General features: G+C 47.7%; 1 long non-coding RNA gene across 2 annotated transcripts; it reads left to right on the forward strand.

The window, feature by feature from the left end:
- Positions 1-9,291: 9,291 nt before the first annotated feature.
- On the forward strand, positions 9,292-14,525 carry LOC139798793 (uncharacterized). Of its 2 annotated transcripts, XR_011726976.1 has the most exons (4): positions 9,292-10,526; positions 11,651-11,740; positions 12,599-12,710; positions 14,127-14,525. It is a non-coding gene; the product is annotated as an uncharacterized lncRNA (long non-coding RNA). The 2 variants fall into 2 exon arrangements; XR_011726975.1 differs by lacking the exon at positions 9,292-10,526 and having other exon boundaries at positions 11,199-11,740.
- The last annotated feature ends 537 nt before the right edge of the window (positions 14,526-15,062 follow it).

Consider the following 15,062-nt stretch of genomic DNA (forward strand, 5'->3'; position numbering starts at 1 on the left):
AAGGAAAGGAAAGGAAAGGAAAGGAAAGGAAAGGAAAGGAAAGGAAAGGAAAGGAAAGGAAAGGAAAGGAAAGGAAAGGAAAGGAAAGGGAAAAGGAAAGGAAAGGGAAAAGGAAAGGACTCCCAGCCCCTTGAGACCTTCCTTTCTCAGTCCTTTCTGAACCATTCCCCTGCCTCTCTGCTGGGTGTTAATTATTACAGCTTGCAACTCCAGAGTTTTGTTCTCAGTCATATTCCAGTTTTGTTCTCAGTAGAGCTGGATGGCAAATTATTCCTTTGCTCTAATCACAGTGGGGTTGGGATCTTTGGTATGCAAGTGACAATATTAATTGCCTGGCGTGTGGTCTTGTGAAGAACAGAAGTTAGAAAGAATGATTCCACACCCCGAGCCATTAGGAGAACAGCACAATTCATTATCTGTGTGTTATTATTACTAATGACCCAGTAATAGGCTCCAGACTAACAATAAATATCTTTATGTAAGATGAGGATTGCACGTCCCAGCTCTTTCCACTGGTAAAACCCCAGTGCCTGGTGTGTCCAGGAGCCCTTCCCAGCTGGGGAGCAGAACATGGGGTTGGGAACCTCTGCCCAGAGCTCGGATCCTGGGAAGCACCATCAGGAGCCTCTCTGTGCCCTGTCCCAGCCACAGGGACATCGGGACCACGCTGGGGATCAGGGGAGCACAAACTGAGTTATTAGGGAACACAAACTGAGTTATTAGGGAACACAAACTGAGTTATTAGGGAACACAAACTGAATTATTAGGGAATACAAACAGTTATTAGGGAACACAAACTGAGTTATTAGGGAATACAAACTGAGTTATTAGGGAACACAAACTGAGTTATTAGGGAATACAAACTGAGTTATTAGGGAACACAAACTGAGTTATTAGGGAATACAAACTGAGTTATTAGGGAACACAAACTGAGTTATTAGGGAACACAAACTGAATTATTAGGGAATACAAACAGTTATTAGGGAACACAAACTGAGTTATTAGGGAATACAAACTGAGTTATTAGGGAACACAAACTGAGTTATTAGGGAATACAAACTGAGTTATTAGGGAACACAAACTGAGTTATTAGGGAATACAAACTGAGTTATTAGGGAACACAAACTGAATTATTAGGGAATACAAACTGAGTTATTAGGGAACACAAACTGAGTTATTAGGGAACACAAACTGAACTATTAGGGAATACAAACTGAGTTATTAAGGACAGGGAAATGTGCAGCCCTGAACATATCCCAAAGCAAGGCTGGAGTTACTGGGCAGGGCCACTGCCTGCTCTGTTAGCAAGGCCTGCAAAACAGATATTTTAACTTTAATTGCATTTTGCATAAGCTGCAACTGGCCTTTAGCAGGGAGGCTTCATTTTAATTGATCACAGACCCAGGAATTTGCTTCAGGCTCCCTGGTTCAGTCCCCAGGGCTGTTTTACCCCAATTACATTTGAATGCAGAAACTTTTAACTGGAAAATCATCAGAGTTTGGCTTCGTTGCTGCCCAGTACAGGTGTGAGGGATCCCTCCTGGTGCCTCCGGAGCATCACTCTGGGAATGGTGCTGGGAATGTGGAGCAGGAGGCAGGGCCCTCACTGAGCTACACCAGGGTTTAAACATTGCTTTCAACTTCTTTGTTTGGAAACCAAATTTCTATTTCATATCGCATTGCATTGCTGAATTATTTATTTACAGCTCAAAATACCTGTGTTACTTCTGCCAGCTGCTATTACAAATACTGAATTAATGTTCATTTATTTCTCCACTTATGTTGTGGAGATTGTATTATGACTTTATCAATTGTCGCTTTTATTTTTTTTGCTTTTTTTTTTTTTTTTTTTGCTTTTTTTTTCCAGAGAAACTTATTTCAATCCAATTTCTGATGTCATGTTACAGATAAATGAAAGCAGAGGCCCCCCGTGCTGTAGGTGAAGTCTGTAATAGCATTGCTCTGGAGTAATGCCTTAAACAATCAAGCTAAATATGTCAGGGGACTTTTTAATACGCTGCACTGATGAAGCAGGAGCATTAAATTTATTCAACCATGAAGAAGGCTTTGATTATCACACACCTCAGCTGTGCTGGTATGTGTTGACCACGAGGAAAAAAAAAACAGGAGAAAATGAAATGTGATTAGTTCCTGATGGGCTGAAATTCCTTTAATGCCCGTGACACGGAGGGAATTCATATTAAGAGCTTCCATCAAGAATAATTTTATTTTTTTTTTCCGTATCTGCTCCCCAGCACAATGAATCAGTGTCTCCAAAGTGTGATAAGGCTCTTATCAACATCTGAATGGGAACATATGGGATGGTGCAATTATCCCAGTGCTATTGTCTGTCCTGCCCAGGGGATGTGCATCGTGTGCCTCTGGGCAGACACCCCCTCCCCACGATGGGGACCAGGGGGAGCTTTGTGTCTGTCAGCAGGGCCTGTGCTGCTGATTTGGAAAACTGATTGAGCTACCCGAATTTAAAAATTATTTTCTTCGAGCTGAAGCTTAACCAAAGCCTGTTGTTGAGACCTTAAAAAAATAAATTATATTAAAAAAAAAAAAAAAAAAGTAATGCATTTGAGTGAGAGTTACAGTGTGCATGAGCCTTGTCAGCAGGTTTGGGCCTCTGAGGGCTGGGCAGGAGGCTGAAGCCCCACTGAAGGGGTTTTTTTTCCTCCTTTTCCTCCCAGGGTGTTTTTTCCACGCTGGGGACTGCCCAGACACCCGGATCAGGATGAGGCCAATCCCGGGAGCTGTGCCCTGGCTGGATGGAGCTGAGGGGCTGATCCCCCCCAGCACTGAGAGTCCCAGGTGGGCACTGCAGGAGCTGAGTCTGACAGCACCAGTACCACCAGCACACTGCTCCACGGGCACTGGAGCTGCCACTGGTTCTCCCGGGACCCCGACATTTGTGGTTTGGGTGCCCAGGAGGTTTTTATCTCCCCTTTTCCTCATCAGGCTGAGGGAAGCTGAACGTGGTGCTGGGAACACACAGCAGCACCGAGGCCATCGCTGGGCAAGGGACACAAATCCTGGGGGTGGGGAGGGAGGGAAGGGCTGAGCAGGAGATGGGGGATGCAAAGCACCCACCGGGAACACACGGGGGGTCAGGAAAGGCTCAGGGGACTCCGGGCTCTCCGAGTGCTGCCTGAGGGGGCTGGAGCTGCAAGGAAATCCGTGTTCTACAGAGGGGCTCCTCCTGGGGTCAGGGACAGAGAAAACGGGGTGAAAAATCACCTGGCATGGAACTCAACACGGGTGTCACACACTGGAGTCACATGCTGGTGTCACTGGTGTCACACACTGGTGTCACAGGTGTCACTGGTGTCACAGGTGTCACACACTGGTGTCACACACTGGTGTCACTGGTGTCACACACTGGTGTCACACTGGTGTCACACTGGTGTCACAGGTGTCACACACTGGTGTCACACACTGGTGTCACACACTGGTGTCACACTGGTGTCACACACTGGTGTCACACACTGGTGTCACACTGGTGTCACACACTGGTGTCACACACTGGTGTCACTGGTGTCTGTCACTGGTGTCACTGGTGTCACACACTGGTGTCACAGGTGTCACACACTGGTGTCACACACTGGTGTCACACACTGGTGTCACACTGGTGTCACACACTGGTGTCACACACTGGTGTCACACTGGTGTCACACACTGGTGTCACACACTGGTGTCACTGGTGTCTGTCACTGGTGTCACTGGTGTCACACACTGGTGTCACAGGTGTCACACACTGGTGTCACACACTGGTGTCACACACTGGTGTCTCCCAGCTCCTCCCCACACTGCCAGTTGCCTTCCCGCGGGCCCAGGCAGAGCTCACCCGTCACAGGGCTCACCCGTGTGACACTCACAGCCCCCAGCCGGTGTCGGGGCTGCGGCACCAGCCCAGCTCCGGCAGCCCCGTCCCTTTCCCTTCCCCTTCCCCTCCCCAGACATTTCCCGGAAGCCGCCGCTGCCACTGCCCGCACCTGACCACGTGACCCTATCGGACCAATCACAGCGCGGCTGCGCCGGAGGGGCCGGGATGCGGTCACGTGACGCCAAACGCACCAATCACCGGGCGCGGTGCTGCCCGCGCTCACACAAGATGGCGGCGGGGCCGTCCCCAGGGCGGTTCTGTCACCCGCGTCCCTCAGCCCCCGGAGCAGCCCTCACGCTGCTTCCCTGCTGGGAGGCACCGGCACGGGGCTGGGGCAGGACACGGGGCGGCTGAAGGGCAGCAGGGCCCGGGCACATCCCTGAGGTGCTCAGCAGGGAATGGCACTGCCTGAGATCCTCCCGTGTCCCTCCCGAGATCCTCCCGTGTCCTTCCCGTGTCCCTCCTGAGATCCTCCCGTGTCCTTCCCGTGCCCCTCCCGTGTTGCTTCTGTGAATCTGGGGTCATTATCACTGGCACTTCATTGGGCCTGTTCTAGATGTTGTTTTCCTTAACCCTAAAGTCTGTATCCTGTATTCACTTCTTATCTTCCCCTGGGAGGACAGTGAGAGAATTACTCAGTGGTTCTGTTGCTTAGTCTGGCACCTAGGGCCTGGGTCTTCCTGTCCCATGCATCTGATTTCATATTCTAATTTTTCTACAAATTCTAATCACTCCTGGGGATCGCAGAGCCTGCTGGCAGCCTCCATGCTCCATGGCTTTGAGTCCTCCTCTTGTTTTGCTCTGCTGGCATTGCCCTCCCTCCTGTTGGGATCCAAATGAAACAGGAATGTGTTTTTAATTGTGTTCTGACTTAATTCAGGTTTGCCCGAGCACATTTAAGAGTTAGTCTTCAGCTTCATTGCAGCAGAAGCAGAGCTGGCTGGGGGCGTTTGCCTCTGGGGATGTTTCCAACAGGAACTTCTGAGCAGAACCTTTGGAGGTTGTGGTCACGCCAAGCTGGGTGGCCGTGGAATTAACAGGAGATGGAGCTGTGGGGGAGGAGGATGCAGCTGCCTGGGCTTCATCTTGCTGCATCCTGGAGGGGTGGGAGCTGTCCCCATGGCAGAGGTGACACAGCACTCAAACCAGGGGACAGAAATGGAGAAGAGGAGCAGCAGGAAAGAGCCTCAAAGCAAAGGCTCAAGGCCCCTTGTGGTGGTGCTGCTCCCAGGGTAAAAATCAGAGGCAGGGGCAGCAGGTTTGGAAATCCTTCCAGGTGTCAGGAAGGGCTCCTGAGGGAGCCCAGGGCAGTGCCTGTTCCCAGCTCCTTTGGGATAAATAAATGTGAGCAGGGATGTGCTGAGCAGGCACTGGGGCTGCTGTCATCTGGAAGGAACACAGTTAATATTTCAGCAGGACTCAGGAAAAAACCCTGACAGATTCACAGGATCATGGAATAATATTTTCTGATAGAGAAGCACACAGCTTTTCTTAAAAAAAATAAATAAATAAATGCAAGGGACATCATTTGCAAGGTGCTCTTGTGAAGAGAGAAGTCCCATGATAGATCTCAAATCACTGGCACTGCTTTCTTTATAACTTTATCAAAGAGAAGCATCAAAGTGTGAGAACTTTGTTCTGGGAAAATAAGAAAAAAAAAAAAAAGAAAAGGCAGAAAAATAATCAATAGAAACCACAACAAAAGATTAGATCAGGATAATCCTGTTGTACCATCCAAAAGGTACAGTTTTTGTGCCTTTTGTGATGTTTTCTTCGTGACAGTTTGGTCTCAGTGGCCCAGGGAAAATAACTTTGCTTGTCTGGTGATTGACAGGAAATCTAAATGCCAGCAAGCAAATGCCAGTAGGAGAGAAAAAAATCTCTTGCTCAGTGAGCACCTTGGTGCAGTGTTGGATCCAACTGGTTTCCTTTTAAGTTAATGGGTAATTGGGCCCATATGGCACCCAAAAAAGTGCAGGTTTGGGTTTTCAGTGTGAGGGAAAGTTACCTGGGAAACTCTCTGCATTTAGCCACTTATCAATATTCAGTGCTACTGCCAAGACAAGATAAAGGAGTAAGATGGGAACTTGAGAGCTTTAGATAAATCAGGCCAATAAATGATCATGAGAGAATCCAGTTCTGCAGCAGCTTCCCTGGTTCTGAACTTGAGTCTGAGCACCAGAACAAAAACAAATGTCAGCTGCACTTGCTGTAGCAGCAGTGTGAGCAGTCCATGTGTTTGTATCTTCCCAGAGCTCCTCTCCAGCCCCAGGAGTGGCCCTGGAGCCCCCCGGGGTCAGCCCAGGGCTGGGTTATTGGGGTGCAGCTCTGGGGTCCTGCCTGAGCCTGGCTTTGCAGAGAGGGACAAATAATTGTTGTTCCCTGTGACGGTTTGAGGTGCTGCTCCTGTGGGCCTCCTGGGTGGCAGGGTGTGGCTGAGCCACGGGCAAAAACACTTCATCTGTGAAATAATTCTGTGTCTACTTTGTCTGTGAAATAAATCTGTGTCTACTTTATCTGTAAAGCAATAAAAAGTTGAGTCTCTGAAGGGGAAGGGCCCCGTGCCTGCTTGACTGACCTGGATGCTGAGGCTGGGAATGGCTCCTGTGAGGAACTGCTGGGTTAGGGCAGGAGGCCAGGAGAGGAGGTGAGAGAGGAGCCCCAGATGGGTGCCCAGGACACAGCAGGGGGGTCAGACTGGGGTGGTGTGGGGCTGGGAGCAGGGTGGTGGGGCTGTGGCACTGGATTGCTGCAGCAGCTGAGGAAAACTGGGGTGTGACCAGTTAAAACTGGGGGCACTGGCTCTGGGCAGAGCTGCTGGAAAGCAAAACGTGAGGAGGAGATTCCTGCTGCTGGTCAGGATGGGTGAGCCTGTGGGGCAGGGGCAGGGCAGGAGTGTCACTGACAAATAACCTGGTGGCTCTTCCCTGAAGCACAGAAGTGCAGCTCTGTCACACGTGGGCACACACGTGGGTGGGTGGCAGGGAGGTGGTGTTGGTGTTTGCACACACATGGGGGGGAGGTGTTGGTGTTTGCACACGTGGGCGGGTGGGAGGGGGTGTTTGCACACACGTGGGGGGGAGGTGTTGGTGTTTGCACACACAGCTGCAATTCGTGTGCCAGGAGCTGCTGCTGGCAGAACAAGAGTGTGTTGCTTCTCCTTGTGTCAGGGCACAGGTTTAGACAGAATTCTAACCCGCAATGACATTTCTCTCTTTTTTAAGCAAAGGATTTTAGAGATGACTGAATCCCTTATACCCCCTGCTGCATAATTGGACTAATTAAGAGATCTGGGATATATAAAGTACTCATGAGTCTGACATGGATTGATGGAGCATTTCCTTCTCTTGTGCAGACACCCGGGGACAACTCTTCTCCAGGACTCTCTTCCACCAGAGCTGGGGAGGAGCCAAACCCTCTGTGGTGAGCAGGCAGCCCTTCCCAAGGGGGGGGTTTCCATCCCTGCCCCAGTGGGAAGGGGGCAGTTTGATGAGTGGGGTGATTCCCCAGTGGGAAGGGGGCAGTTTGATGAGTGAGGTGATTCCCTAGTGGGAAGGGGGCAGTTTGATGAGTGGGGTGATTCCCCAGTGGGAAGGGGGCAGTTTCATGGGTGGGGTGATTCTCTCTCCTCTGCCCAGCTCCATGGGGAGCTGTCACTTGTTTTTCTCTCTGCAGCCCCCAGCTCTGGGGAGGTGCTGGGTGCCAGGCACTGGAGGTGCCTCTTGCAGCTCCTTCAGCAGTCAGGGACTTCAAAGCCTGCAGCTGGCTATTTGCTGTACCTTAGTTACATTTCAAAGTCAAATGATTTTTCAGTGAAGAATTCTATTGTCGTTTCAGTTGGATTCGTTTAGGACATCAAATGAAGTTCAATAGAATTTTGTTTTCAAAACACTGAAACCAAGTATTTCAGCAGAGCTGACATATTTAATTTCACCAGCATTAATGGAACAGTTTTGATCTTCAGTTCCCAAAGAGCTTGTCCAAGTGAAGTCATTAGTGCTTACACTTTAAAAAATTAAGACTTTTGAAGATTAGCATCATGACAACATTTCAATATCACTGAAGAAAAATATTTTTGTTAATTCAAAATTGCTTTAAAATGTGTTAGAAATTTCCATGTCTTTTAGATCAGATTTGAAGGTGGGAAATTAATTTGCTGAAGCAGAAAACACAGATCCTGCACAGATATTGTGTGAATTATCATTTGGAAAGTTTAGAGCAAATCTTGATTTAAAGTCTGTGGTGATGCAAATCATTAATAAGAGTGAAACCTGGCTGACTCCAGACAAACTGTGCTCAGGGAATTCCAGTTGCAGTACTGCTGAAATCCTTGTGCTGATGATAAATGGGAGTCCAATGGGCATGAGTGTGGGAACAGGGAAAGGATTCCTTTTATTTTTCTTAAATTGGTTTTAAAATGTTACGTCTGCTCTCTCAATAGATGCTGGCAGTGTAGGCAAGCTTTTTCCTGGGTCTGGCCTGTGGGTTTTATGTGTAAGATTATTGAGAAAGATGGGCTGTAAAATTTCTATCAAGAGTTTAGTGTCTGGCTAAACTATTGACAGTGTTTATTAATCTGAAATGCTTTAAAAACATTTTTTATTTGAAAAGAAAGTCAACGCTTTCCCCTGGATTTATTCTTTCTGGTTATTTTTTCCAGCAGAAAAGTGGATAACGATTTTTCTTGCTTTTTTTTTTTTTTTCCACAGAGTCCCTGCAAGGGGAGCAAAGTCTTTTAAAAATGTATGTTCCTGTTAAACACCTTTCAGGAGCAGTGTGTGCACATGAAACACTCCTCTGCCTGGGGCTGTGCCACTGTGTCACAGCCCAGGCAGTGCTGCACCCTGTGAGTGCTGAGCTGGCCCTGCCCCTGCACCTCGGGGGGGCTGGGGAACTGCAGAGGGCAGATGTGTTCCTGGCTGGAGAGGGATCCGGGGTGGATATTCCTGGTGGAGGGATGCTGTGCCCAGAGCTGTGCCTGGGATGCTGTGCCTGGGATGCTGGGGGACTCATCAGAGCTGGGCTGATGCTGGAGGCTGATCCCTGCCTCTCCAGCAACGTGTTTGTGCCAGTATGTGCTTTCCTAACTTAATTAATGGCTTGAACTTTGCATTCTCAGGACCTCATTGATTGGGGATAATGTGCTCTGGGTGTACAGAATACCAATCACACCCAGCAGAGGTTTGGATTTGCTCCCTTGCACCCAACCTCGTGCCAGGGAGGAGAGGAGTGACAGGCTGGCACCTGCACTGATGAGGAGCAAAGGAGAGCAGGGTTTGGGGAGGAAAAGAGCAGGGTCTGGAGAGGAGAAGAGCAGGGTCTGGTGTCTGAGGTTTCTCAGAGCCCTGTGGTGCACACAAGACCATGCCAGTCCCATAAATGCTGGTAAAGGCTGTGGGCTTCTCTGCACACCCAGTGCAACTCCCCAGGTGGGCTTCATGTGCACATTCCTTAAGCCTGGGTGATGGATTTCAGTTCATCCCCTTTCGATCAGACATTTAATCCTCCTCATCCAATTAGAGGAGCTGAGATGGATGGATTTCTCAGGGAAGGTCCATTTATAGTTTTTAATGTGGAGTGAATTGTTTGATGGCTTGGGGACACAATGAGTTTGTTCCCCTCAGCAGTTTCCCAAGCTTTGATGAGATTCTGCTTGCAGGGATGCTGGGATTAGGATTTCCTTTTCCCCTGGGTGATGCATGGGCACCTGTCCCTGTCCTGAGGGCACCTGTGGCTTCACCCAGGGCTTGGCTTTATTTTTTGTGCTAACATTCTGTCATTGTATGATATTCAGATCTTTTCTATCCATCTGGGGTGGCCCTGTCACCTCTGGGACACAGCACAAGGCAGGTGTGCAGGGTTCAGCATCTCAAAGGCTCATGTTAGGGTACACCTGGTTCCACATGGACTGATGGATCTGTAAACTGCTTTTTTCCTCCAAACACCTGAGACCTATGTCAGGAGATAATTTCCCCCTTGTCCTTTAAGTCCTTCTACCTACAGAAAGTGACAGCTGCTGATGAGATGACAATGTGAGCCAACCAGCAGTCCCTGCAGGCTGTCAGGTGGGATAGCTGGAGGGCTTGGAAGGTTTAATTTCAGTTGGAAATTGTTTTATATGGGAAAACTATGAGTGATAGGGTTATAGCAGCTGCTGACAAATATGACCACATCACTTGATGGTGTTTGTTTCCCCTTTACTAACTCTGCCTTTCTTCCTTTTAATGTCACAGACACTTTTGGAGTCATGTTTCAGTTTAGCTCTTTAAAGTTCTTGGGGAGGAGGTACTCCCAGTGTTTTCTTCCTGCAGAGCAACAAATGCAGAGGGTCAGCAGCTGACACTGCTGTCTGCAAACTGTAATTCACCAGCTTGATTTGATCTCTGAGAAAATGGGTAAGCATGATTGCACATGACACCCAGATTCCCTCTGTTGTCACATACATCCAGGATACAGTGCAGTCTGAAATTACCAGAGGGATAGAAGTGCCCAGGCTGGCCCACCTCACCAGAAAGTCTGTATTTTGCAGAGATTAATGAAGTGGCCTCCACGAGGTCTCACTCAAGTGCCCAGGGACACTTCTGGATCAGCAGCCACCACTTCAGCTCTCACAGTGCTCCCAGCAATGCAGCTCCAGGTGGAAAGGGGTTGGTGGTTTTTGGCTTTTTTATTTGAAAGTTTGGTTGCAGACACCAGGAACATTTCCCTGGGTTCAGGTGTTGCTTGTTCCTGCTCTGCCACTGCCAGCTTCTGCTCCCTGCTCCTGCAGGTGGGGAGGGCACCTACCTGGTTGCTTCCATCTTCCAAGAGAAGGATTTTGAGGAATCTGAGCACAGGAGGCTTTGGAAATGAGCAGTGTTTGAGCCTCCACCGTGTTTCTGTGCCTTAGGGTGCCCATCCCTTTCCTTCTCTCTTGTGCTCCTTTAGCTAACATGACATTAATTGTGATTGGGAAATGATTGAGCCTGTGAATGGCAGGACTGCTCTCACTTAGCAGCACACGAGTGTCCCCTTGATTAGATTGCTCTCTCCTTTCATTACTGAACAACTTTCAAGCTTAGAAAGAAGTTAGCAGTGAATAATATTTGTGTTGAAAGACTCCTTCCCACACACCAGTGAGTGGATGTGTGAAAGACAGATCTGCTCTTGGGCAGAGGCAGAGCACTGTCTGCTCCAGGGCTGCTTTCCTAGCCATGCAAGTAGAGAGCTGCTCTCTGGGGTCTGTTTCAGACCCACCACAGGCCTCTTCCTCTTGGAAATTACTTCAGTGGAAGCAAATTTTTTACAAATAGACAAAGCATGGCAGAAGCAGCCTCATTGCGTGTGGAAGTATTTGATGCTGTTAGTATTTTATTTTTTTTAGTAGTGTTTGCAGTGTCAGCCAAGGAGAGGCTTGCAGGGGAGGACATTCCTCTGGAGAAGGGCCACATTGCTGCCCTGGGTTCTGAGGCATGATTCAGACTAGAGATTGCTTTTACCAAGATGTGCTTCTGAAAGGCAATAAGTGAAGAAGCTTGTTAAAATCAAATAATAGCAAATTATTTGGATAATTTCAGTGAAAATATGTTTTGACATAAAATCACAGGCTGGGAAGCCCAGGTGTGGGTTGGGATAAACCCACTCATGAAGGCTCATCCAGCTGCTGTGGCTGGAGTGTGGGACAGACACTTGTCCTGGAAGATCTGCAGCTACTGCACTGGAGATTGTAGGGAATGGTTTTGAAATGCTGTGCTTAGAAAAATTAATAACTTGCCTTTTAAGTCCTCTTTTCAGAGCCTGCACAAATCCCATTGAAATGATAATTCTAAGAATTTAAATACAGCAGAGAAACAGCAACAACATTATCAAATTGTGAGTAAGGATCACTTACTTTGTTTCAACCTTTATAGTGAAAATTATTTTCTTATTAAAAAAATCGAAAAATCAAAGAGCTAGTAGTATTTTCCTGGGGTTTTAAGGAAGTAATGAGCAGTAAACTGAAGCAATTATTCACATAAGTTATTTAATGTCACTGTTAAACAACTGCATGCTATGAAGAGGAAGAGACATCAGTTCATGAAGGGAACCTGGGCCCTTTCATACTCACTGCATTCTCCTTCTCCAGCTTGATGCCTGAACAGTTTTATGCATGGCCTTTCAAATAAGGGGAGAATTTTCTTGATGATTGACTACAAGTTTAACTGAAATGATCCTTACCCCTTCTTGTGTTGATTCAAGCAGCAAAGCCCCTCACCTGCTCCTGCAGGATACAAGGTCAGATGGCACAGCACATCCCAAACACAATATATGCTGATAATGAGGGATTTGTGTTGCTTTTTACCAACTCACTGCCTCTGAGTTTGCCTTTATCCCCAACAACAATTACTCCAGCAAGGGCAATTTCAAAGAAATGTCACTCCCTAAAGCCAAGGAACAGGGTTGGACAGCCAAAGGGAAACTGTCCAGATGCTCTGGAGGGGGAGGAGAAAAGGCACCTTCAAAGTTTTCTGTCCAGTGCTTTATTACTTCTGATAATACCTAAAAGATAATCAGAGTGGCAAGATGGTTTATTTAATATATTTATTTCCTAGTTATTGTATTGTTAACACTACTTAGAATCTGGCATATTAAACTCTGCACTTACTAAAAATGCAATGAAATGTGGCCTGGTACAAAATCATACAACCCTGCTTTTTTCTAGTGAAAATATTGTGTTTATTTTGCTTCCAGTTCCAGGAGGAAACCCAGAGCCCCTCATAGGGATGGTACAGGAGCTGAGGAGAAGAGTGGTTTGAGTGTCTGCAGATTTCATCAAGACTCTGGCAGAAAATGCTCCCTTAAGGTGATGTAGGTTTTGAAAACCAAATCCTCCAGGATCTTGGGGTGTTTTGGGGGGGATTTGGAAACCTCCAGGAGCTGATAGAGCTCTGGGCAATTCTGTACCCCTGAGCTGAAGAGGGAGATTTTCAGCTGAAAAGGGGGAAGCTTGGTCAGGACTCCTTTGGCAGTCAAGGAGAGATTTCTAACAGCAGCAGCAATTGGTGCTAGCTTGGGTTGCAGGGATCACAGCCTGCTGGCACTAACAAATGTTATTAACATGAAACCCAGGCTTCATAATGTAAACAAATCATTAAAATGCTGGAAACAGTTATGATCCATTTGGTAAAAACATCCTGAAGTCCTTTGAAAGGTCTCGACATGGTATGGTCAAGAAAGAAGGCTCTGCTGCCTGAAAGTATTGCTGAGCCAAAGAAACTGCAGCTGAGCCACAGACAAACTGCAAACATTTGTATGGAAAGCAGATGGAAGAAAGGGAAAGTGAATGGTAATGAATATGGGGGTGGGGGGTACAAACAGAATAATATTAAGGGAAGCAAAGGACAGAGAAAAAATCATCAGTGTTTAGTGGCAGTCAGAACAGTAAAAATGGCTTTTCTAATGAATATTGTGACTAAAAATAATTCCAGTTCTGGGATTAGTGTATTTTGAAATGGAGATGGAAACCTTTGAAGACAAAGCCTTTCTCATTCCAGTATTAGCTCAGGACATGCATTAGAAAGACACTGCTTAGTCTGATCTTTACAAGCCAGAACGTCCAAATAAATCAAAATCTGTTAAGAGATCTGTCCCTGTCTGGGCTGCTGGTGCTCCCTGGGCACTGGCAGACAAAAGGCTTGAGGCATGGGGCTGCCAGCCCAGCCAGGAAAAGTAATGGGACAGGCAACAAGGGACTCAATTAATAAATTGAGGAAGGGTAATAAAAATAATGCCAATCAAGTAGGGTGTTCTGGTAATAGATCCTGTCAAACCAAATTGACATCTTCTTTTAATGAGATTATGAGCTGGGCTGATAAAGGGAACAGTGTTGTTGTAATGGATGTTGGTACAGTGTGTGAATTGGTGCCACATCACATTTTAATTAAGGAGCCAGCACAGGATGAAGCACAAATCATCAGCAGCATGCAGCAGGCTCTCTGCTTGTCACTGTGCCCAGCCCCAGCATGGCCACCCTGCCCGGGGTCCCTTCACACTTCAGCTGGGGGGGAAATCAGGCACAGAGGACTCTGCTCTTTCTGGCTCAGGCATTGTTCTGTAGAGAGCTTTTTCTTTCTTTTGTTCTGAAGAAGTGCCCATTGTCTGCTCCCTGATGGCTGGAGTGTGCTGTCCTGAGTCCCCTGGGAGCCGTGGTGTTTGTTACCTGCTGATCTGAACAGCACAGGATCCAGGTTTTTTTATTCTTCCACTCTTTTTTCTGCAGGTTGTTCTGCAGACTGGACCATCAGGTGGTGGTGTGGAGGTAGAGATGAGCTGTGGGGAGGAGGCAGCAGCCTGGGACAGAGGATGCCAGCGAGCACTCTTGGACTGTTTTTCTGGTCTGCCTCCAGCCCTGTTTCTCCATCTTTCCTTGGAACTTGACAGCTTCCCATCTATCTTGACACCTGCATCACTTCAGTTTCTCTGATCTGCTGCCAGCCTGGAGTCCTCAGCATCCCAGTGCTCACATCTCCATCCTCTCACAGGCTGCTGGGATTTGCTGCCTTGCTCAGAAGCCAAAAAACCCTTTCTGCTCCTGCCAGCCTGCACCTCCCTGGCTGGGGGCATCAGGAGGGGGAGAATGGTTAGGGAGGAGGGTTGGTGTTGGGCTGGTCACCAGGGCTGGGGGTCACCAGGGGCTGGGGGTCACCAGGGCTGGGGGTCACCAGGGCTGGGGGTCACCAGGGCTGGAGATGCCTGCAGGAGCCAGGGTGCTGGGCTGGCTGGCTGGCCAGCAGTATGGCCAGCAGTATCTGTAGTTAATAAGACAAGAAAAGGTCCTACCCAGAGAGGGGATAAGCTTTCTTCTTTTGATGTATTGCAAATCCCAAGGGGGGTGTTTGCACCATTTCCCTTAACTCACTTAACTGTTTTCCCAAAATTTCTATGTATTTTCTCTATTTCTATGATTTTCTCTATTATATCATGTTCCATTGGCATTCACGTTTCATATGGTGATAACCCATTTTCACTTTGTGGTTTTGTTCTTGTATTTAAAAGTGCCCATGAGAGACATCTTGTCCAAGGCATTTGAGTTCCAACCATTCATTTTGCCAATTGTTCCTTAATGGTTTGATTCATTCTCTCCACCCTGCCTGAGCTTTGCGGGTGCCAAGGAGTATGAGAATCCCAATGGATACCCAAAGATTTGCATAGTCAT

The sequence above is a fragment of the Heliangelus exortis genome, chromosome 8 (genome assembly GCF_036169615.1).
Source record: "Heliangelus exortis chromosome 8, bHelExo1.hap1, whole genome shotgun sequence".
Lineage (NCBI taxonomy): Eukaryota > Metazoa > Chordata > Aves > Apodiformes > Trochilidae > Heliangelus > Heliangelus exortis.